Source organism: Lissotriton helveticus, chromosome 1_2 (genome assembly GCF_964261635.1).
Source record: "Lissotriton helveticus chromosome 1_2, aLisHel1.1, whole genome shotgun sequence".
Classification (NCBI taxonomy): Eukaryota; Metazoa; Chordata; class Amphibia; order Caudata; family Salamandridae; genus Lissotriton; species Lissotriton helveticus.
The window spans coordinates 390,214,977-390,237,554 of record NC_136058.1 but is presented as its reverse complement, the minus strand read 5'-3'; the positions used below and the strand labels follow the sequence as shown (position 1 = coordinate 390,237,554).

The 22,578-nt window shown below is 50.8% G+C and overlaps 1 pseudogene; it reads right to left on the bottom strand.

The window, feature by feature from the left end:
* Positions 1-824: 824 nt before the first annotated feature.
* On the bottom strand, positions 825-2,247 carry LOC144806250 (aurora kinase C pseudogene; annotated as a pseudogene).
* Between the last annotated feature and the right edge of the window lie 20,331 nt (positions 2,248-22,578).

Genomic DNA, 22,578 nt, shown 5'->3' with positions numbered 1-22,578 from the left:
TCTGGCGGGAGACTACCGATTCGAAGGCTAGTCTCCCGCCTCCCGATTCATGCACCTAGAAACACGATGCCGAGGTTTCTAGGTTACCGCTCTGTGTTTGAACATGCATACCGGAGTCAAAGTCTGATCTCTATTAATTTTATTTGTTGTATTTCTGAAGACAATATTAACAAGGACAATATTAACCATCTCTGAAAGCAAAACATTAAACATACACAGTGAAAAAGGCATCTAGGAAACACTTAAGAATTATATAGCCTCCTCACAGTCAGACAACTCAATCGCTTTATATTCTTTGCCTATTCACACCATTCAAACAGGACTTTACAATGTTAATTATATACAGTGTATTTACATAGATTGGCATTCTTCCTTCCCATTCACAAGTGACAAGTGCATTGCAAGGACAACCATAGCAGCCTAACATGACGGAAGTACAGATTATTGCACTTTACCAAGTACAATGAGAACGCAAGTCACATTAAAGGTCAGAATACAGCCCTGAAAATAAGATCTTTTTTTTTTTTTTTTAAGGACACTGATTGACAACTACTTATGTGCTCGAATTTCTTATTTTTTTTGAAGAGTTTTATATAGCGTGAACTAGACCCAAACCGAATCAGGTATCAGAGCGCTTTACATGTTTTTCCAGTTATGTTTCATTTTTACGTTTTCCAGTTACTTTCATTTTAGGCACGGGGAGATTAAGTGATTTGCCCAGAATCACAGGAGGTTTTATCATCGTTACCGAGACTCGAACCCAGATCCCCAGGTACGAGGTCGAGCGCCCTAGCCGTTAGGCCAACACCTCTCCCCCCGCTCAGTCTGCTAAAAGTCAACTTTGGAATGCTGCAGGAAATGCTTTCCACTGCCAATAATTGTGATGAGCTTGTTCCAGCAGGTGCAAATGTGTGCAAGATTATGGCCCCCTGTTTTAAGATGGGTCACTGTGAAGGCGTTATAGAATTCCTTTGACTTGTGGGACGCTTAGAGGAGTTTGCTACAATCCACGGGTGTTTCATCACATCCTTTAAAGGCAGCCTTTGGTATGGATTATGTTTCAGCAGCTTTGAGATCAGGTCACGAGCGCCATCAGACACAGATGAAGGAAACTGATATTCAACCTTGAAAATGTGCCGGTAGGTTTCCTGATGCGAGTCAGCTTCAAAAGGTGGCTTTCCAACAAGAAATTCATAGCACAGCACACCAAGACTCCAGAGATCCACTTTATCGTCATGCATTTTACCTTCAATCATCTCAGGAGGCAGGTAGTCTAAAGTACCACAAAGGGTACTTCGCCGGGATAAGGGTGCATGCACAGACCAACCAAAGTCTGCAATCTTCAGCTCTCCATTTGAGCCAAGCAGTAAGTTCTCAGGCTTGATGTCCCTGTGAATGACCTTCTTCGAGTGGCAGTAAGACAGTGCATCTGCCAGCTCGGTGATGTACGTAGCAGATCTTTGGTCATCAAACATCTTATTTTTCTGGAGCTCTCTGAATAGCTCTCCACGTGGTGCATATTCCAAAATAAGGTACACTCTGGTAGCATCATGGAAGTAGCCATATGGCCTTAATATGTTGGGATGCCTTAAATGAGACTGGATTTCAACTTCTCTCCTTAGCTGATGTTCAACTCCTGCCTTTTCCAGCTGAAATTTGAAGAGCACCTTCAAGGCTAGAATGAATTTGCTTTGCTGCTCACGGGCAAGATACACATTGCCAAACTTTCCTTTACCCAATGGTCTTCCAATTTCGAAATCTTCCAAACACCACTGTTTCTTTTTTTCCTGGTCACAAGGATGGTCAGTGCCTTTTGGATCAGCAGATTTAGGATTCTGACTAGGTTGTTGCTTCTCCTGTTCCGTTGTTTTTGAAGGTGGTCTACATGCTTGTGGATTTGGAGTAGTCAAGTGGGAAGGCTGAGGTCGCACTTGTGTCACTGGTTTGGCGTGCTGCTGACTTTGTGTCACTTTAGCCTGACCAGTAGGCTTCGGATTGACAGAGGCAGTTTTTTGAGTTTGTGATAGGACACGCTGTGGACCATTTGATGAACATAAAATCCTCTGTGGTGGAAGAACCCCACTATGGCCACTACTTTGAGGCTTGTGCGTCACAGGTACACGTTTTGCATCACCACCAGCTGGCAGCATATTCTTTGCAACTCCGGTAGATCCATTTTGATTTTCCTTGCCATGCCGGTCCATGTAAGCAGGCTACAACGTCGCTTGCGGGAAATTAAAAGCCCGCGTCTTGATCAATATTTTATTCCAAAATTTAGAACACGGAAGATGGCCGCGCCTGGTCCGCTGCGCCTCTCTCTCTCAAGGCCACACCACAGCGAGAAGCCGAGCAAGAGTCTGATCTGAAGCTCTTTTTTCTTTTCAAACCTGTTGTCCAAAATGATATCAAACCCAAAATGTGATTACTGTTGCTCTTAAGAGCAGATTCTATTGGGTGCAGCCACATTATGCAGTCATGGAGTATCACTCGGGACAGAGAGAAGTGGGGAAGATGTTGCAGCATTACTATAAAAGGCTGCAACAGTAAGCCCCCCCCCCCCCAATTTGATTGGCAGAATATCAAATCAAGGTGCAAACATCACTATGATTGTTGAAAAATGTTAAGAGCCCAAATCATGTATACATGCAAACATACATTAACCGAAAGTAAGCAGTGTTGTGATATCAAAGGTGGGAGCAGCCTCTATTTTAAATAAATCACATTTAGGTACAAAAAAACCTTTATGCAAAGACAGCTGGAGTATGGCACCACATGCAGATACAAAATTACTAGAGAGAGAAAAAAGCATAGTAACATGGCATGTTTGGTGTAAATTATGTGTGATGACCTCATCTGGTTGACAGAAAATGTAAGTAAAAAATGATCCTTGTAGCAACATCATCAATAGTGGGGAAATCCTTAAGGAGAAGGAATCATATTATGTGCAAAATCAGCAAGTGCGTGGAAACAATTTTAGGAATACAGATCATATTCAGGAGATAAAATTCCTTGGAATGTAAAATCCCTCTTGAAAAAATAGAGTTCAGATAAAGAAAAATGAATTAGTAGGAGGTCACATTAGTTGTAATTGGTGTGCATCACATCTGGTTGACAGCACATGCAGGTGCTAAAACGCCCCTGGTTCAACATAAGCATTAATGTGGAAAACATTTAGCAGCACAAAACAAATTTAGGTGCAAAATCACACTTGGTGCAAAGTAAACATGGTAATATTCCATTTAGAAATAAATTCCCTAAAAATGATCAAAACCAACCTGGTTCAACAGGAGTGTGGAATACTTCTATGTGCACAAAGACGCCTTGATTGCAGGACATGGGCATGTTGCTTCATTCCACATGCACTGGCCATTGGAAGTGCAGACTACCACCTATTAGCCAACTGAAAACTGTATGACCGAACTATTCCTCTACCATTATCTAAAATGTGAATGGCACTTTCTTCAAGCAATTACTGATGGCAGCTGACCAAATCCAACTAATGGCTGAAGGCGTTGACTCAAGTCCTCCAAGGTGATTACCTAGCGCTTGGTCATTACATATACTGTTTTCAGGCCCAACCTTCTTATCATAATTTGATGCCTTCTGGGTATTGAAGTTGTTTTACTTACATTGAATTAAGTAGACTAACATCTGAAAGGATTGGTTTGATGAGGAACAATTCCAGACTGGAGACAGACTCTGTAATGACCTGGAGCGAGGTTGTGCCACAAGTCTGTGTTAGGCGTTGATGGATAACACGTGTAGCCAGGCCAAAAAAAGGTGTTGGGCAGAGATGCAGATTCATATTATCTAGAATTAAATGCTTTACTCCTTTCCAACATTTGACCTTTAAGTAACTCCAGAATGTTTCAGGAGTCCCCCTCATTTTGGTCAGGTGAAGCAACTGACAAGCACACCCAAAAAACAGTTTCAACACCACAACGCCCACGACTGGCTTAACCTCGATTCACAAATATTTTCAGAAGTACACCTACCTATGTGGCCTTTATTAACGAAATTAAAAGAGCTAGAGGATTTTGGTGGGTGGGGCTTTATGAATCCGAGTCTCGACTCCAGGTGCGGAATTCAGAGACAACTGACAAACTGCTGTTCAAGCACATACGCGTACCAGTATAGATGACGCAATTCATTTTAAATATTGTCTATATTGAAAGATTGCATCTCCTGGTCTACATGTTTTATAATTAAATGCCAAGAACAGGACCATTAAAAACCTGCAAGCAGCAGCGTCTGTCATTGAAAAGATGAGTGCTGCAGATGAGTGACCTGCTGTTTAAAGAACTGCAGTGGACGATACACTTGAAGACTTGGGGCGGGGGGCTCTGTTGTGAGGGGTTAGTCGCTAGGAACAACACTAGACTAAGAAAGTAGGCGCTACGCGTTTGGCGCTGATTGCACATCATGTAAAGGAGGTGCGTTGAAATACAACATGGATTCAGGCAGAAAAGATACAGCTGAACCAGACATGCCAACCCTCCTAATTCAGGCGTGAGGCTACCGATTTGAAGGCTAGTCTCCCGCCTCCCACCTCCCCATTCATGCATCTAGAAACCTGATGCCAGTACTAATTAGGTTACCTGCTGCTCTAGGCTGCTTATAATAACACAGAAGCAGTGCGCTCAAAACGAGTCCGGATTTAGTTTCTGCTCTTTTCTTCTGGACTTCCCCCCTACCTATCTCGGTAGTTTTTACTATCGCCTGAGCCCGCCCCAAAATCTATTGGTTTAAATGTGAGCTTGGGCGGGCCAGGGTTGAGAACTCAGGAAACAAATAATTTCATGCCTCCTACACCCTGCGTAATTAGTATTACTTGGTGGGCTTCAGCAGAGCAGGCATCTTCTGTGAGAGTGACAGACTGGAAGTACTGTACTGCCGGTAACGTGCTCCTGCAGGCCAGTGCACAATATATTGCCAAGCTCCCAATCACTGCTATAGCCAGCTCCTGACACAGGTTAAGAAGTCAAGGTAAGACAGAATAACATTCAGTAAAACCGAGAAATACTCTTTTTTTGTTCGAACACTTTGTAAAACTGCTAACAATTAAATGTTGATGCCACTCTTCATTCACGCCCGCTTTAATCTCCCTCTACAAGAATTACCTCAGACATCTAAGCTTAATGATTTGTCCTTCATTCTTGGAAGGGGAGACAGGAGCATGTGATGAGAATCAACATGTTTATTTTTACCAGTTTTACATATTAATGCACATAAAAACTCAATTTTTGTTAGCGCCAAAACAAAATGCTGATTTTCCCCATACTCATGATATGGTGTTATTACCAGAGGTGCAGACTCATAAATAGGGAACCAGGTTCAAGTCCTGGAGTTGGCTCATCCTCCTGTGATTCTGGATAAATAATTCAATCTCCCCATCCCTATAAGCAATGAGTGGTGACATTACGTAATGTAATTGGAGCTCATGTAAAGTACTCCTTTACCAGGTCATGTCTGCGATATAAAAAATGAACAACAAGTTGAAAACAAAGCATTAATATAAGTAAAGATAAATGGATACCTATTTAGTGGCTGATTTGTAAATTGTCAATCAATTAATCATTTGTAAAGCGCACTACATACCCGCGAGGGTCTCAAGGCGCTGGGGGTGGGGGGTGCTACTGATCGAACAGCCAGGTCTTGAGGAGGTCGGCGGAGTGTAGCTGGCGGTTGGGGATCTACAAGGAGAGCCGTCTGTTGAGGTAGGCTGGGCCGGTCTTGTGGAGTGCCTTGTGTGCGTGGGTGAGGAGCTTGAAGGATATCCTCTTGTTGACGTGGAGCCAGTGCAGGTTTCTCAGGTGGATGGTGATTTGGCTGTGGCGTGGTACCGCGAGGATCAGCCGCGCCTAGGCGTTTTGGATGCTTTGTTGTCGTGTGATGAGCTTGGTCAGGGCTCCCGCGTAGAGGGCATTTCCGTAGTCGAGTATGCTGCTGAGGAGGGCCTGGGTGACTGTCTTTCTTGTATCTGTCGGGATCCATCTGTAGATCTTGTGGAGCATGCGGAGGGTGTTGACGCAGGAGGAGGAGACGGCATTGACTTGCTTGGTCATTGAGAGCGTTGAGTCGAGGATGATTCCAAGGTTGCATGCATGGTCGGTGGGTGTCAGGGCTGCCCCCAGTGCCGTCGGCCACCAGGAGTCATCCCAGGCTGAAGGGTTGATGCCGAGGATGAGGACCTTTGTCTTGTCCGAGTTCAGCTTCAGACGGCTGGTCTTCATCCAGTCGGCGACGGCCTTCATTCCTTCATGGAGGTTGGCTTTGGCGGTGATGGGGTCCTTGGTGAGGGAGAGGATCAGCTGAGTGTCGTCGGCGTAGGAGATTATGTTGAGGTCATGCTGTCGGGCTACGTGTGCGAGCGGGGCCATGTAAATGTTGAACAGCGTCGGGGTGAGGGAGGATCCCTGTGGTACGCCACAGATGATCTAGGAGGCTTTGGAACGGAATGGGGGGAGGCAGATGCTCTGGGTTCTGCCCGAGAGGAAGGACGTGGTCCAATCCAGAGCCTTGTCTCGGATCCCTGCGGCGTGGAGGTGTGCACATAGTGTGCGGTGGCAGACGGTGTCGAAGGTGGCAGAGAGGCCTAGGAGTATGAGTGCTGCGGTCTCGCCGTTGTCCAGCAGGGTCTTGATGTTGTGGGTGGCGTTGATGAGGGCTGTCTCGGTGCTGTGGTTGCTGTGGAACCCTGACTGGAAAGGGTCCAGGATTCTGTTTTCTTCGAGGTATCGGGTTAGCTGTCTGTTGACAGTTTTCTCGATGACCTTGGCCGGGAAGGGGAGCAGAGAGATGGGTCGGAAGTGCTTGAGGTCTCTTGGGTCTGCCTTAGGTTTTTTGAGTAGGGCGTTGATCTCGGCGTGTTTCCAGATCTCTGAGAAGGTCGCGCTCTCGAGGGAGCGATTGATGATGTTGCGCAGGTGGGGTGCGATGGAGCTACTTGCTCTGTTGAAGACGTGGTGCAGGAATGGGTCTGACAGAGAGCCGGAGTGGATTGTGTGCATGGTCTTGATGGTGTCATCGATGCTCACGCTGGCCCAGGCTAGCAGGGGGTCGTGGTCGATGGTGTGCGGAGGGTCTGTTTTGTTGCTGTCTGTTGGGGCTGTCTGGATGTTGAAGCTGTTGTGGATGTATGCTATCTTGCGGTGGAAGAAAGTGGCGAGGGAGTCGCACAGTACTTGCGACGGCGGGATGTCGTTGGTGTTGGAGCTGGGGTTGGAGAGTTCCTTCATGATGTTGAAGAGCTCCTTGCTACTGTGTGCGTTGTTGTTGAGGCAGTCTTTGAAGGAGGTCCTCTTGGCCGCCCTGATGAGGTGGTGATGGTTGCGGTTGTCGTCCTTGTGTGCTGAGTGGATCTCCTGAGTTTGTTCACTGTGCCATTTCTTCTCTAGTTTCGGCAGGCTTGCTTGGAGGCTAGAAGTTCTGGGGTGAACCAGCTGGCCCTCTAGCTGGTGTCTCTGTGGAAGGGTTTCTTCAGCGGGTGAGGGTGTTGGCGCAGTCCTCGATCCAGCATCTGAGGCTGTGGGCATCGTCGTCGGTGTTGGAGGGTTCGGTGGGTGGGCTGAGAGTGAGGTTTGCATGTAGTTCGTCTTCGGTGATTTTGCTCCAGCAGTGGCGGGGGATCTGTTGGGTGCGGTGGTGTGTGGTGTGTTTCTGTAAGGTGAAGTGGATGCAGCATTAGTCGGTCCAGAGGAGTTCGGTGGTGTGGCTGATGGAGACGTGCAGGCTTGAGAAGAAGACTGGGTCAAGCCTGTGGCCGGAAGAGTGGGTGGGCGTTGTGACGAGTTGCTTCAGTCAAAGGTTGGCGAGGTTATCGATCAGGGTTGTGGAGCTGTTGTCATTGTTGTTCTCAAGGTGAAAGTTCAGGTCTCAGAGATGGATGTAGTTGGTGGAGGTCAGGGCGTGCGTGCTGATCAAGTCGGCAATGGAGTCGCTGAACTGGGGGCGGGGTCCGTGGGTCGGTAGATGAGGGTGCCTCTGAGGGTAGAGTTAGGGTCTGTGTGGATCTGGAAATGCATGTGTTCGGCAGTGCTGAGCGCGTCGTCGGTGTTACTCGAGACCCTGATGCTGTTCTTGTGGACGATGGCGATTCCTCCTCCGTCTCCGTTGGTGCGGTCTCTGCGGGTGATCTTGTAGCCGTCTGGGATGGCTATGGCGATGTCAGGTGCAGAGGAGTCCATAAACCTGGTCTCTGTCAGGAAGGCAACGTCCGGGATGTTGTGTCGAGCAGGTCCCAAAGATCGATGGCATGCTTGAGTGCGGAGCGAGGGTTCAGTAGTATGCATCCGGAGGTGGTTGGGGTCTTTCGTGGCGGGTGGTTCGTCGGCTCTGAGGCTGGTGTAGCTGCAGTTCCGGCAGGTGAAGGGGGTGTGTGCGCTTTTTGGGCGGCCTTGAAGCAGGTGTGACTCTGTCCGGAGTTGAGAGCGTGCAGAGTGCTGGCGTCGTAGTGGCGGTGGTCATCGTGGCTGGTGCGGGGGCCAGGGGTTTTGGCATTGGGTGCTGTCCAGGCACGGACAGGCGCAGACGGGCTTGCCTTAGGCACGCCTCTGGCGCGCCCGCTGCGCACAGCCGCACAGTGGCCAGCATATATGGGGAGGTGTGAGGGAGGAGCAGCTGGGAGGCGGGGGCAACGAATGGGAAGTGAGCAGTCAGGGGGGCGGGGACGCAGCAGCGAGGGCGGTGAGGGACAACAAAGGTAACAGAAGGAAAAAGGGGCAAAGAAACAAGGAAAAAACGAGTGGCACTGAGGGCAGAAGGGCACAAAAACAAGTGTAACAGTGGGCAGAAGGGCGCAAAAAACGAGTGGAACAGAAGACAGAAGGGCACACAAAATGAGGGGAAAACGAGTGGCACAGAGGACAGAAGGGCACAAAAAAACGAGTGGCACAGAGGGCAGAAGAGCACAAAGAAGCGAGTGGAACAGAGGGCAGCAGGGCACCAAAACGAGTAGAACAGAAGGCAAAAGAGGCACAAAAACGAGGGAAAAACAAGTGGCACAGAAGGCAGACGGGCACAAAAAATGAGTACAACACAAGGCAAAAGGGGCACAAAAACTAGGGAAAAACGAGTGGCACAGAAGGCAAAAAGAAAACAGAAATACCGGGAAAACGAGTGGCACAGAGGCAAACTACAGAATACAGAAATACTGGGGCAGCCGAGAACAGAAGGCAGAACGGGCAGTGAGGCACGGGGGCAGCGAGGGGAACAGAAGGGAAAACCAGGCAGGGACACCGGGGCAGCGAGGGGTACAGAAGGAAAGACCGGGCAGAGAGAGCACGGGGAAGCGAAGGGAACAGAGAGAAGAAAAAGGGGCACGTACCACGTACAGGCAGCGGGGTAAGATAAGACAGACAACAGCAGTCACAGACACAACAATGAAAATTAAGGCAATAGAATAAAAGCAATAAAGCGGAGGTTGAACAAACCTAACTACGGCCTACCACTGGCCACCAGGGATGAGGAGCAGGTGGTAGCCTGCGGTTGGTGGAGGGCCTCGAACGTCTTCAGCAGCGGCAGCTGGGGCAGGGAAACACAGGCAGTGCTGTGCGGAGGGGGAGCGACCTACCTTGTAGGGTCAAGGGTTGCTCTCCTCACCGCGCAGCGGCCGGCATATATGGGGAGGTGGAAGGGAGGAGCAGCTGGGAGGTGGGAGGCGGAGGCAGCGAATGGGCAGTGGGCAGTCAGGGGGCAGGGCCGCAGGGAATGCAGCGGCAAGGAAAGTAAGGGACAACGAAGGTAACAGAGGAAAAAGGGGCACAGGAACGAGGGAAAAACGAGTGGCACAGAGGGCAGAAGGGCATAAAAAATGAGTGGAACAGAAGGCAAAAGGGGCAGAAAAACGAGGAAAAAATGAGTGGCACAGAGGGCAGAAGGGCACAAAAAACGAGTGGATCAGAAGGCCGAAGAGCACAGAAAATGAGGGAAAAACAAGTGGCACACTGGGCAGAAGGGCACAAAAAATGAGTGGAACAGAAGGCAGGAGGTCACAAAAAATGAGGGGGAAATGAGTGGCACAGAGGGCAGAAGGGCACAAAAAACAAGTGGAACAGAAGGCAGAAGGGCACAAAAAACAAGGGAAAAACAAGTGGCAGAGAGGGCATAAGGGCATAAAAAAACGAGTGAAAAAGAAGGCAAAAGGCACAAAAATGAGGGAAAAACAAGTGGCACAGAGGGCTGAAGGGCACAAAAATCGTGTGGAACAGAGGGCAGAAGGGCACAAAAAACTAGTGGAACAGAAGGCAAAAGAGGCACGAAAACGAGGGAAAAACGAGTGGTACAGAAGGCAGACAACCACAAAAAACGAGTACAACACAAGGCAAAAGGGGCACAAAAACTAGGGAAAAACGAGTGGCACAGAAGGCAAAAAGAAAACAGAAATACCGGGAAAACGAGTGGCACAGAGGCAAACTACAGAATACAGAAATACTGGGGCAGCCGAGAACAGAAGGCAGAACGGGCAGTGAGGCACGGGGGCAGCGAGGGGAACAGAAGGGAAAACCAGGCAGGGACACCGGGGCAGCGAGGGGTACAGAAGGAAAGACCGGGCAGAGAGAGCACGGGGAAGCGAAGGGAACAGAGAGAAGAAAAAGGGGCACGTACCACGTACAGGCAGCGGGGTAAGATAAGACAGACAACAGCAGTCACAGACACAACAATGAAAATTAAGGCAATAGAATAAAAGCAATAAAGCGGAGGTTGAACAAACCTAACTACGGCCTACCACTGGCCACCAGGGATGAGGAGCAGGTGGTAGCCTGCGGTTGGTGGAGGGCCTCGAACGTCTTCAGCAGCGGCAGCTGGGGCAGGGAAACACAGGCAGTGCTGTGCGGAGGGGGAGCGACCTACCTTGTAGGGTCAAGGGTTGCTCTCCTCACCGCGCAGCGGCCGGCATATATGGGGAGGTGGAAGGGAGGAGCAGCTGGGAGGTGGGAGGCGGAGGCAGCGAATGGGCAGTGGGCAGTCAGGGGGCAGGGCCGCAGGGAACGCAGCGGCAAGGAAAGTAAGGGACAACGAAGGTAACAGAGGAAAAAGGGGCACAGGAACGAGGGAAAAACGAGTGGCACAGAGGGCAGAAGGGCATAAAAAATGAGTGGAACAGAAGGCAAAAGGGGCAGAAAAACGAGGAAAAAATGAGTGGCACAGAGGGCAGAAGGGCACAAAAAACGAGTGGATCAGAAGGCCGAAGAGCACAGAAAATGAGGGAAAAACAAGTGGCACACTGGGCAGAAGGGCACAAAAAATGAGTGGAACAGAAGGCAGGAGGTCACAAAAAATGAGGGGGAAATGAGTGGCACAGAGGGCAGAAGGGCACAAAAAACAAGTGGAACAGAAGGCAGAAGGGCACAAAAAACAAGGGAAAAACAAGTGGCAGAGAGGGCATAAGGGCATAAAAAAACGAGTGAAAAAGAAGGCAAAAGGCACAAAAATGAGGGAAAAACAAGTGGCACAGAGGGCTGAAGGGCACAAAAATCGTGTGGAACAGAGGGCAGAAGGGCACAAAAAACTAGTGGAACAGAAGGCAAAAGAGGCACGAAAACGAGGGAAAAACGAGTGGTACAGAAGGCAGACAACCACAAAAAACGAGTACAACACAAGGCAAAAGGGGCACAAAAACTAGGGAAAAACGAGTGGCACAGAAGGCAAAAAGAAAACAGAAATACCGGGAAAACGAGTGGCACAGAGGCAAAATACAGAATACAGAAATACTGGGGCAGCCGAGAACAGAAGGCAGAACGGGCAGAGAGGCACGGGGGCAGCGAGGGGAACAGAAGGGAAAACCAGGCAGGGACACCGGGGCAGCGATGGGTACAGAAGGAAAGACCGGGCAGAGAGAGCACGGGGAAGCGAAGGGAACAGAGAGAAGAAAAAGGGGCACGTACCACGTACAGGCAGCGGGGTAAGATAAGACAGACAACAGCAGTCACAGACACAACAATGAAAATTAAGGCAATAGAATAAAAGCAATAAAGCGGAGGTTGAACAAACCTAACTACAACCTACCACTGGCCACCAGGGATGAGGAGCAGGTGGTAGCCTGCGGTTGGTGGAGGGCCTTGAACGTCTTCAGCAGCGGCAGCTGGGGCAGGGAGACACAGGCAGTGCTGTGCGGAGGGGGAGCGACCTAACTTGTAGGGTCAAGGGTTGCTCTCCTCACCGCGCAGCGGCCGGCATATATGGGGAGGTGGAAGGGAGGAGCAGCTGGGAGGTGGGAGGCGGAGGCAGCGAATGGGCAGTGGGCAGTCAGGGGGCAGGGCCGCAGGGAACGCAGCGGCAAGGAAAGTAAGGGACAACGAAGGTAACAGAGGAAAAAGGGGCACAGGAACGAGGGAAAAACGAGTGGCACAGAGGGCAGAAGGGCATAAAAAATGAGTGGAACAGAAGGCAAAAGGGGCAGAAAAACAAGGAAAAAATGAGTGGCACAGAGGGCAGAAGGGCACAAAAAACTAGTGGATCAGAAGGCCGAAGAGCACAGAAAATGAGGGAAAAACAAGTGGCACACTGGGCAGAAGGGCACAAAAAACGAGTGGAACAGAAGGCAGGAGGTCACAAAAAATGAGGGGGAAATGAGTGGCACAGAGGGCAGAAGGGCACAAAAAACAAGTGGAACAGAAGGCAGAAGGGCACAAAAAACAAGGGAAAACAAGTGGCAGAGAGGGCATAAGGGCATAAAAAAACGAGTGAAACAGAAGGCAAAAGGCACAAAAATGAGGGAAAAACAAGTGGCACAGAGGGCTGAAGGGCACAAAAATCGTGTGGAACAGAGGGCAGAAGGGCACAAAAAACGAGTGGAACAGAAGGCAAAAGAGGCACGAAAACGAGGGAAAAACGAGTGGTACAGAAGGCAGACAACCACAAAAAACGAGTGGAACAGAAGGCAAAAGGGGCACAAAAACGAGCGAAAAAAGAGTGGCACAAAGGCAAAAAGGGCACAGAAATACTGGAGAAACGAGTGGCACCGAGGCAAAATACAGAATACAGCTGGGAACAGGAGGCAGAATGGGCAGAGAGGCACTGGGGCAGCGAGGGGTACAGAAGGAAAGACCAGGCAGAGAGAGCACGGGGACTGGACAGACATCATCTGGAGAGACTGCCTTTCAGGCGGTAAGCAGGGAAGATATCTCCTCTTCCTTAATCCTTGGGAGGACTAGGATATGAGTGATGAAGGCTTGTAATGATTATGCATGGGACAGGATAAAGGAGGCCAAAGTTTCACAAGCACCTTAGGAGGGGGAATAGTAACTTTGATACAAGGCAAACTGGTGAGATTCTAGACTGCCCTTGAGGAGTTGTAGGGTTAAAATTGAAATTAAAATGGTAGCAATAAGATGCAATATCCCATGCCTGGGTTGTTGACATTTATTTTGCACTTTCATAGGCAGGCGTATGTATTTTTAAGTGTCCACTGTACTTGCAAATGCATGGCAAGAAGACTCCATCAAAACACATACAGACACACAGCCGAAGGTGAGAATCTGTAGGTTGTAGTTTACTTATTTGCAGTTCTTAGACCACTGCTAAAGCAAGCCCAGAGCTTAAAATTGACAGTCACTTGATATATTGTATTTTTAACAAGGCACCTTACTTTTGCTCACTCTTGGGGCAGAAGCCCATTCTCCTTCATCCCGCACAGCCGACTTGAACGCTGTCGTGGACAAACAAACTTTAGCGGCCGCCATCGCCGGCGTGCACACAGGCCACGCCCCCTCGAGGCCACGCCCCCCTTCCACGATAAATATGTGCATTTACAGGAAGCGCAGTGGACTAGCGCAGCGGGGGTGCCGTTTGCGCGCCGAAGGCGCGCCTAAGGCAAGCCCGTCTGCGCCCGTCCACGTCCAACCGGGGCCAGGGGCCTGTTACCTCGCCTATTGCACACAATACTCATCTGCACAGCTACTCAACCTCCAAGGCCCGTGGCCTCTGGATGATGGCGTTACAGCACGCATTAACAGACTGGGGCTGTCCCCTCTATCCGCCCCTCTTTTCCCCCCTCAGCCGTCATCTATACCCACCGACTCGCCCCGTCCTGTGCCTTTAGTTCGCCCTCCCATCACCACTGTATCTGCCTTCTACCTTAACACCAGGTCAGCCGTCAAGCATTATCACGAACTCTTCACCTTACTGGACCTGCACAAACCCGACCTACTGTTTCTTACGGAGACTTGGTTTTGCGACAGTTCCCTTCCCTCCCTACTGGCCACCCTTCTGGCATCTTATTATGCACTTCGCGTCGACCGTCCCCCCGGCAAATCAGGCGGCGGAGTTGCCCTGATCGCCCGCAAAGAAATCGTCTTCCAATCTCTAACTCTTTCCCCTATTGGATCTTCAGATTATTTAGTGGCCCGTACACTCTCCTTCGGCACTCCGCTCACTTGTGTGCTGCTGTACCGTCCTCCTTCTTCTCCGCAACTCTTCCTTCCGAGCTTTCTAGACCTGGTGGCAACCCTAGTCGTAAACAATTCAGCCATCTTGATATTAGGAGACTTCAACTTCTGGCCTTCAGACCCGGCCGAATGTTCAACATCGAAAGAGTTTTCGGAGTCTCTTCGCTCTCTTGACTTTTCTCCAGCTGTACACCACCCAACCCACTGTCAGGGCCACATCTTAGATCAGATCTGGTCCCTCAACTGCCCGGTGTTGTCCTTGGCCATTTCCCCCTGCACCTGGTCCAATTATTTTCTTATTTCTTTTTCACTACCCATCTGCTCAGCCCGTAAGTCCCCCCTCCCTAAAAACACCTGGGCGCGCTCCTGGAACCGCGTGGATGTGACCTCCCTGTCTACCACTCTCTCCGCCTCCTGCCCAGATCTCCACGGGCTGTCTTCCCTCGAACAAGCTGACGCCATCACCTCTTGGCTCTGTTCAGGGTGCGACTCAGTCGCTCCCCTCAGGCGCGTATCATCCAAACGCACCAACGACGCCAATCGCTGGTTGAACCAGGATCTCAAAGATCTAAAACTTAATGTTCGTCGAGCAGAACGCTCCTGGAGGCGCGGCTACTGTCCAATACGAAGAAAACAGTATACTACACTCTTGGCCCAGTATAAAAACTCCATCCTAGCGACCAAGAACACCTACATTTTTTTCCAAAATTTTAGCCGCCGAGAATCAGTCCAAAGAAATTTTCACCATTGTGCACGATCTCGCCTTCTCCGATAGGGCCTCCCTTAACCTTTCCCCCTTCCAGCATCTTTGCGACTCCCTCAATACTTTTTTCCTCGATAAAATTTCTATCATCAAAGCAAATATCCCTCCTTCCTCCCCTTCCTTTGTAAATCCCCAGTGTCCCCCCAACTCAGCTCGTCTCGACTCTATTCCCCTCCTTACAGAAGAATCCTTTCTCTCTCTTCTACCGATGATCAAGTCTGGCTCCCCTCTAGATCCTTGCCCTGCACCCATTCTGAAACAGATTTATTCTGCCTGCACCTTGCCCCCTCTCAGTCTTCTCAATAGCTCGCTATCACAGGGCATTGTCATCCCACCTCTAAAAACGGCCGTCATTTTACCCATTCTAAAAAAACCCGGAGCGGACCCCTCTGTACTTGTCAATTATCGCCCCATCTCTCTCCTACCCTTTATGGCGAAAGCCCTGGAGTGCCACGTTACTAGGACGCTCAGCACTTTTGTGGAGGAGAATATGATATTAGCCCCACGGCAGGCTGGGTTTTGCCCCTCACACTCAACGGAGTCCGTGGTACTTTCGGTTCTTGACAACCTCAGAGAGGGCATGGACACTAGCCACCCCCATGCCCTGGTCCTCCTCGATCTCTCCGCCGCCTTTGACACGGTTGATCACTCCATCTTATTGTCCCGTGTCAAGGCGGCGGGAATCGGAGGCGTTGCCCTGGTCTGGCTGTCCTCCTTTCTGAGTGGCCGCACCCAAGCTGTGTGCTTGGGAGATTTTGCAGCGGACTTCCAGCCGGTCAAATGTGGGGTCCCCCAGGGTTCATCCCTGTCCCCGTTAATATTCAACCTGTGCATTGCTCCTCTTATCTTTGCCCTCCAACAGCTGGAGGTCTCTGTCTATAATTATGCGGATGACCTCCGGCTTATTTTCTCCTTATCTTCTTCCCCTGAGTCCATTTCTAATTTTCAATCTATCATGATCTTTATCCGGGACTGGATGAACCACAACCACCTGAAGCTCAACCCCGACAAAACGGAGCTGGTGCTGACAGGTGGCTGCTCCAGTCCCTGGTCCTCTTCTTTCTGGCCCCCCTCATTGGGTTCTCCCCAACCCCTTCCTCTTCTGTAAAAACCCTCGGGTTCAAACTGGATCACCAACTCTCACTTCACTCCCAAGTCAGCTCTGTGGTGTCCTCATGCTTTCACTCCCTTCGTACCATCCGCAAAGTCTCTCGGTTTTTCTCCTATCCGGCTCTTAAACTCATAGTCCTTGCAATGGTGATCTCCCGCCTGGACTACGGCAATGCCCTTTATTGTGGCATGCCCGCGTACAGCTTGCGACGCCTCCAATAAGTCCAGAACCAGGCGGCCCGCCTGATCTTTAATCTATCCAAGTATCATCATGTTACTCCCCTCCTCAAGACTCTTCACTGGCTCCCCATCCGTGAACTAGCCCAGTTTAAACTAGGATGCATCATCTTTAACGCTCGCTCCGGTTCAGCCCCTGTCTTTATCACTTCTGAAATTCACTCCTATGTCCCCGCCAGGGAGCTGCGTTCCTCCACCCAACATCTGCTCCTAGTTCCTCGATTCAAACGTAAAAAGTGGGGCGGTTCCAAATTTTCCACACTCGCCCCCTCTTTTTGGAACTCCCTCCCGGCTCACCTGAGATCTTGCCCCCAGTACACACTCTTTCGCAACGCATTGAAAACTTTCCTTTTTACACAAGCTTTTTCCTCCTAACCCCCCTCTTTCCTTCCTCCCATCTCTAAGCTTCAGGGGTTCAGCTCAATTAGCGCCATGAAACCGCTAGGTGTACGCACGCTCAAGAAATATTTTAAACTCAAACACACACCCAGAGATTGTCCCATCCTTCTGGTGCAGATCAGAGATTTAGTCTCAAGCACATCACAGCCTAAGATAAATGAAAATACTGGCCATTTACAGCACTGCACTTTATTTTAGCTAAGACATTTTCCTTCTTGCCCTCATTACTACACTAGGGCTTTCAAGTAGGTCTTTATTTCTGGCATTTGAAATACATTTTACTGCTTTTGTTGTTTTACACCGTGTGTGTTGTGCATGCTTGCAATATATTGTGGTACAAAAGGGGGTGGTGATGGACAGAGCATCTGAACCAATCAAACTCTCACACCCAGTCAAAAGATTTGGGCTTGATCCATCACCGTTCTTTAGCCCACTCCGCCACCCCAGTTCAGACATGGCTATATGCAAATCAGTCTGACCCTGTGCCTCATGGGAACAGTCCAGCCCGAACTGCCAAGCCATGTCTTCCCTGGACCGGAAACAAGCTTCCGAGGACCGGTTTCTGGCATTCCAGCCGTCATCAGCCCGGCTTGCTTGAATCCAGTGGCAAAGTGAACAAGGGACTCACGTCTGAGCATACCCTGCCACACTTATGGTGGCCAAAGTGGCACAAAAGGGGGTGGTGAGGAATAATAATAGGGCACTATCATGTTCCAGAATGCTGCCAGCCTCCCGCCTTCCACCTCGAGTACAGAGCCCTATTGCTAATATACGTGACTTTTATCATATACATGCCCTAGGATGCTACGCGTTCTCCGTGGTAATATACTGTAGACAGTTCTCCTAATTATGGGCTTTATCCGTGATAATGCACACCACCCAGTGTGAATATACACCCCCAATAATGGATATTGTTATAAATAAACACAGTCTCTATTGCGATATACGTTCTAAGTGCTGATTGGCGGTCCCAAAAGCCATATACGTACATGTCCCTGTTGGGAATATACATACTCCTTTTTTTCCTGTAGGGTACTGTTGTATCTTGAGTCTTCCTGCTGCTCAGCTAGTATACATGAGATGTGGAATGTTGATGAATGGAATGTGAATGTGTTGTGAATGTCAGTTGGGTGAGGGCTGAGCAGCAGGACAGCTGCTCCTGATGGGGTTTTATCATTTATAACTTAACAACTTATCATAATAAAGTAACCTAAATAATCTATTTGGAGTATCCATCTTCTTTTGATTACATCAGGTAACTTTTGATTGAAACCAGCTGAAAGCTCCTCTAGCAAAATGCAGGGCATCTCTGAAAGCGAGAGCATGTGCAGGGATCTCAGCCTACCGTTTTGAAAAGTGCTTGCCACCCAAAGTATCTGTGTTGTTTTTGTCTACCTGTGAGTATTTCTTTTCATGAAGCCCTAGTGTATAACCTCAAATCCAAGTTTACCTTTTGAGAGTTCTATACTTGACATTTCTATCAATGAACATGTTGAGTGTAAAACAAAAAGCTGTATCTTCCAGGGCTGCAGCCCTCCTTCCCTCTCTCCCCCTTCTACAGCTCTGCTTCTCTTGCCTCAGTCCTACCCCTCCCTAACCGCCTGTCCAACCCCAGCCCCCGCACCGGTCACCAGCACCCTTCTCCCTCTATCTCTCTTCAGCACCTTCTCTGCAACCCGTTCCCTCACCGCTGATTTCGCTTATCCTCCCTCCCCCCGCCTTCTGTGCGATCTACACTGGTCCTTTCCTCTCACCAGTTCCACGTCCCTGTCTCCCGCCTGCCCTACTCTTCACCACAAGCCGTATCTTATTCCACTTTTTCTTCCCCTATCTTCTCCAGGATACAAGAGACCATCTACCCCAGTGGTTCCCAAACATTTTTGACCCATGGCTCCCTTGACCTAATTGGCAGTTGGGCGTGGCTCTCCACCATGTTTTTACCGGCGCACCGGGGTGCCGCGGCGCACCCTTTGGGAACTACTGGTCTACATGAAGAATCAAGCCTAGACGTGATGAAGGATTCAGAGGGTAGCCATCACTGTCATAAAACTTTATTTGCCATCACAAAGATCTTATAAAGTACGTCTCAATGCATACATAGAGTAGTATAAAGCACTCCCACTAAAAGTAACTAGGTTAGAGAAAGGCTCAAGGAGCTCTGTGGCGTTACAAGAAGTTTACGTGAGGTGAGCTCTGATCATGGGTATCCGCAGAAATGGTTGAATTTTTAACTTCATCACCATCCCCCTTGCACCCTTTCCCCCTCTGCCTTACACCCTTCTCCCCTCCACCTTGCACCCTTCTCCCCCTTCCCCTTGTACCCTATTTCACTCAGCCTTGCACCCTTTTCTACCTTGCACCCTTCTCCCCTCTGCCTTGCACCCTTCTCCCCTCTGCCTTGCACCCTTCTCCTCTCTGGCTGGCACCCTTCTCCCCTCTGCCTTGCACCCTTCTCCTCTCTGTCTTGCACCATTCTTTTCTCTGCCTTGCACCCTTAGGCCCTCTGCCTTGCACCCTTCTCCTCTCTGCCTTGCACCCTTCTCTGCCTTGCACCCTTCTCCCCTGTCTTGCACCCTTCTCCCCTCCCCGTTGCACCCTTCTCCCCTCTGCCGTGCACCCTTCTCCCCTCCTCCTTGCACCCTTCTCTACCTTGCACCCTTCTCCCCTCTGCCTTGCACCCTTCTCCCCTCTGCCTTGCACCCTTTTCCTCTCTGCCTTGCACCCTTCTCCCCTCTACTTTGCACCCTTCTCCCCTCTGCCTTGCACCCTTCTGCCCTCTGCCTTGCACCCTTCTCCCCTCTGCATTGCACCCTTCTCCACTCACACTCTCCAACATGCAGCAGTCACGAGTGACGACCCCTCAACGAGGAGTGAGGCAAAGACAGAAGCTGGCAGAGTGCGGCTGCATCAAGGCATAAGGCGCCCACCCAACGCTCTCCACCAGGCCTCTCACCCTGCACACACCCAATGCTCTCCACCAGGCCCCTGAACCTGCACCCACCCAACGCTCTCCACCAGGCCCCCCACCCTGCACCCACCCACCCAACGCTCTCCACCAGGCCCCTGACCCCGCACCCACCCACCCAATGCTCTCCACCAGGCCCCTGACCCTGCACCCACCCTCCACTCTCCACCAAGCACCCCACCCTGCACCCACCCACCGAAAGCTCTCCACCAGGCCCCTGACCCCGCACCCACCCACCCAACGCTCTCCACCAGGCCCCACACCCTGCACCCACCCAACGCTCTCACCCAGGCCCCCCACCCTGCACCCACCCACCCAACGCTCTCTACCTGGCCCCTGACCCCGCACCCACCCACCCAACGCTCTCCACCAGGCCCCCCCACCCTGCACCCACCCACCCACCCAACGCACCCCACCAGGCCTCTCACCCTGCACCCACCCACCATAAATGGAAAGAGCAATGCAGAAAAGAGTCCTCCAGCTCCCCACCCCCCACCCCAAAGTACTAGTCATCCTGGTTTACAGTTGTTGAAACAAGAGAGCACCTTTGTAGGTGCCACCTTCAGCACGCCATCTCTACGCCATGGTAGGTGCCATCTCTGTATGGCTCTGAGTTACTTGCTTTGCACTCTCACTGCAGGTCACCTCTGCTCAGCTTGGCCATTGTTCACTTAATGATGACAACCCCTGCTTGCAAGGCTAGGCTCTCAATTGCAGTCTTCATGCGACAACCATATTACACAGTTATTATTTCCCAACAATGCTTTTATTTCACAATACCTCAGGATCTTGGAGGAAATTAAAATGACTGTGCTTCTTGTCCTGATTTTTGGGCAAGCAGTGACTTAATTCCCACAGGAAGATGTCCTCGCAAAGTTCAATTGTTAATTATAAAAACAGAGAGAAAGTTTAGTCCTCAAGGTTGACAACCAAACGTCATTTTTGTGATATAAAAGTATAGTTTGTGGCAGGCGCTATTTTCTGCAGTTTTCCACAGCCCCCCCTGCAAGCTGTCCACGTCTCTGCCACCCTTTCACCCTGTTCTTCGGCCCTTCATCCCACCCAAGCCCCAGGGCTCCTGCAGCCTTCCCCACCCCCTCCTCACCTCACAGTATGCAGTAACAGCCCCTCTCTTCTCTTGTACAACTCCCAGGAGAAAGAGGGCCCTGTGACCGACGCCTGCGCTTAAATAACCCACCGTATCTCCCAGCCGAACTCCAAAGATGAAATGTATGAGTTAGCAGACCCCCACACTGGGGTCTGCTGGCCCAGCTCCTTCCCTGCCTCCATTCCCTATCACTACCCCCCTCCCCTAGGGAAGGGGGGGCTGAACCAAGGGGCATCTTAAAGCATAGTGCGGCCAGGTGCAGCCCGCGCTGCTGGAGAGGCCTCTTTCCACCTCCTCAGCAGCGGCGCTGCCTTTGCATACTCTGCCATCCTGGCTTCCAAGTGCCCGTGGGAGTAGTGAGCCTGTTCACGCATGCGCAAGGAGAGGGTAAACAACCAGATGGGGGAGCACGAGTATACAGGCAGAACCTGCATGTATCCGCACCCCTCTGACGTAGGGGGTGTACAAAACGACGGGGTGGAAATTTAGTTAGAACACCGTCACAGTCTGTACTCAGTGCCCGATCGTATTACTTTTTAATTGAGCTGCGATGGGAAGGCGTGTATTTATTCCGCACATGCGCAGTTGTGAGGCGCCATGATTGCACGTGATTGTGGCTCGTGCAGCGGCCTGAGCGCGCGCTTCAGTCTCGAGGACATCCGGGCGCTGCATCCTCTGCCCCAGGCCTTGTAGCACCCACTGACCCGTGCACGAGGAGGGGCGAGGCCATGAGGACCACAACCCCCCAAGGGACCCCGAGGAGGGGCCGGTGCAGAGTGTGACCGGAGCAGAATGTGACCGGAGCAGAGTGTGAGGGGAGCAGAGTGTGACCGGTGCAGAGTGTGACCGGAGCAGAATGTGACCGGAGCAGAGTGTGAGGGGAGCGGTGTGTGACCGGTGCAGAGTGTGACCGGAGCAGAATATGACCGGTGCAGAGTGTGACCGGTACAGAGTGTGACCGGTGCAGAGTATGACCAGAGCAGAGTCTGAGGGGTGCAGAGTGTGACCGGTGCAGAGTGTGACCGGAGCAGAATGTGACCGGTGCAGAGTGTGACCGGAGCAGAGTGTGAGGGGAGCAGTGTGTGACCGGTGCAGAGTGTGACCGGAGCAGAATGTGACTGGTGCAGAGTGTGACCGGTACAGAGTGTGACCGGTGCAGAGGTGACCGTAGCAGAGTGTGACCGGAGTGCAGAGTGTGACCGGAGCAGAGTGTGACCGGAGCAGAGTGTGACCGGTACAGAGTGTGACCACTGCAGAGTGTGACCGTAGCAGAATGTGACCGGAGTGCAGAGTGTGACCGGAGCAGAGTGTGACCGGAGCAGAGTGTGACCGGAGCAGAGTGTGACCGGTGCAGAATGTGACTGGAGCAGAGTGTGAGGGGAGCAGTGTGTGACCGGTGCAGAGTGTGACCGGAGCAGAATGTGACCGGTGCAGAGTGTGACCGGAGCAGAGTGTGACCGGAGCAGAGTGTGACCGGAGCAGAGTGTGACCGGAGCAGAGTGTGACCGGTGCAGAGTGTGACCGGAGCAGAGTGTGACCGGTGCAGAGTGTGAAGGGAGCAGAGTGTGACCGGTGCAGAATGTGACCAGAGCAGAGTCTGAGGGGAGCA